The sequence below is a fragment of the Rhamphochromis longiceps genome, linkage group LG13 (genome assembly GCF_057381845.1).
Source record: "Rhamphochromis longiceps isolate RC_006_pf linkage group LG13, R_longiceps_female_GT1.1, whole genome shotgun sequence".
Classification (NCBI taxonomy): Eukaryota; Metazoa; Chordata; class Actinopteri; order Cichliformes; family Cichlidae; genus Rhamphochromis; species Rhamphochromis longiceps.
Genome location: NC_140569.1, coordinates 36,237,615 through 36,240,114, shown reverse-complemented (window position 1 = coordinate 36,240,114; position 2,500 = coordinate 36,237,615).

The window sequence follows — 2,500 nt, the reverse complement described above, 5'->3', positions numbered from 1 at the left end:
GTTACCCTGTACCACGTATCTAGCATGGACCTGGACCTCCAGCAGGCCCTGGGGACCCACATACTCCCCTGCTCGACTCCCCCACTAGCTTTCCTTTCTTGCAGTTATGATCCAGCGCATATCCAGCATGGACCTTGACTTCCAGCAGGCCCCGTGGACCCACATTACCCCCCCCCCCCCCCCTGCAGTTACCCTGTGCCACATATCTAGCATGGACCTGGACCTCCAGCAGGCCCTGGGGACCCACATACTCCCCTGCTCTACTCCCCCACTAGCTTTCCTTTCTTGCAGTTATGATCCAGCGCATATCCAGCATGGACCTTGACTTCCAGCAGGCCCCGTGGACCCACATTACCCCCCCCCCCCCCCCCCTGCAGTTACCCTGTGCCACATATCTAGCATGGACCTGGACCTCCAGCAGGCCCTGGGGACCCACATACTCCCCTGCTCTACTCCCCCACTAGCTTTCCTTTCTTGCAGTTATGATCCAGCGCATATCCAGCATGGACCTTGACTTCCAGCAGGCCCCGTGGACCCACATTACCCCCCCCCCCCCCCCTGCAGTTACCCTGTGCCACATATCTAGCATGGACCTGGACCTCCAGCAGGCCCTGGGGACCCACATACTCCCCTGCTCTACTCCCCCACTAGCTTTCCTTTCTTGCAGTTATGATCCAGCGCATATCCAGCATGGACCTTGACCTCCAGCAGGCCCCGTGAACCCACATTACACCCCCCCCTCCTGCAGTTACCCTGTACCACGTATCTAGCATGGACCTGGACCTCCAGCAGGCCCCGGGGACCCACACTTAAGCCCCCTCCCACTAACAAAGCAGAACACCACTGGCAAAATCCTCGTGCCCCTGGTACTCCAGAAAGCACATTGAAATGTGCCCCTGGTACACTGCGCAGAAGAACTGCCACACACGCACACACGCACGCACGCACGCACGCACGCACTGCTTGTGCCTATGGTACGACAACTTTTCTCGTGCCTATGGTACGACAACTTTTCTCGTGCCTATGGTACAACAATTTTTCTCGTGCCTATGGTACAACAACTTTTTGCCGTGCCCCTGGTACACCGCTCAGTAGCACTTTGCCACACAAACTCTCCTCGTGCCCCTGGTACGACAGCTTTTCTCGTGCCTATGGTACAACAACTTTTCTCGTGCCTATGGTACAACAACTTTTCGCCGTGCCCCTGGTACACCGCTCAGTAGCACTTTGCCACACACACACTCCTCGTACCTATGGTACGACAGCTTTTCTCGTGCCTATGGTACAACAACTTTTCTCGTGCCTATGGTACAACAACTTTTCGCCGTGCCCCTGGTACACCGCTCAGTAGCACTTTGCCACACACACACTCCTCGTACCTATGGTACGACAACTTTTCTCGTGCCTATGGTACGACAACTTTTCTCGTGCCTATGGTACAACAACTTTTCGCCGTGCCTATGGTACAACAACTTTCCTCCGTGCCCCTGGTACGACAGCTTTTCTCGTGCCTATGGTACAACAACTTTTCTCGTGCCTATGGTACAACAACTTTTCGCCGTGCCCCTGGTACACCGCTCAGTAGCACTTTGCCACACAAACTCTCCTCGTGCCTATGGTACGACAACTTTTCTCGTGCCTATGGTACAACAACTTTCCTCCGTGCCCCTGGTACGACAGCTTTTCTCGTGCCTATGGTACAACAACTTTTCTCGTGCCTATGGTACAACAACCTTTCCCCGTGCCCCTGGTACACTGCGCAGAAACTCTTTGCCACACACACACACACCACTCGTGCCTATGGTACGACAACAGGCCCCGGGGACCTACATCGCACCTTGCTCTTGCCTCCCTTACAGCTGAAAAAGGTCCATGCCTGTGCCCTGGCCCTGCTGAAATTCCCTCTCCATTTAGCCGAGGCAGTGAGTCGGCCTCCTGTCTCCCTTTACGGTCGAAAAAGATGTGCTCCTGGGCGCGCTGGCCCTGCTGCTACTCACATCGGGCATGGACCTGGACCTCCAGCAGGCCCCGGGGACCTACATCGCACCTTGCTCTTGCCTCCCTTACAGCTGAAAAAGGTCCATGCCTGTGCCCTGGCCCTGCTGAAATTCCCTCTCCATTTAGCCGAGGCAGTGAGTCGGCCTCCTGTCTCCCTTTACGGTCGAAAAAGATGTGCTCCTGGGCGCGCTGGCCCTGCTGCTACTCACATCGGGCATGGACCTGGACCTCCAGCAGGCCCCGGGGACCTACATCGCACATTGCTCTTCCCTCCCTTACAGCTGAAAAAGGTCCATGCCTGTGCCCTGGCCCTGCTGAAATTCCCTCTGCATTTAGCCGAGGCAGTGAGTCGGCCTCCTGTCTCCCTTTACGGTCGAAAAAGATGTGCTCCTGGGCGCGCTGGCCCTGCTGCTACTCACATCGGGCATGGACCTGGACCTCCAGCAGGCCCCGGGGACCTACATCGCACCTTGCTCTTGCCTCCCTTACAGCTGAAAAAGGT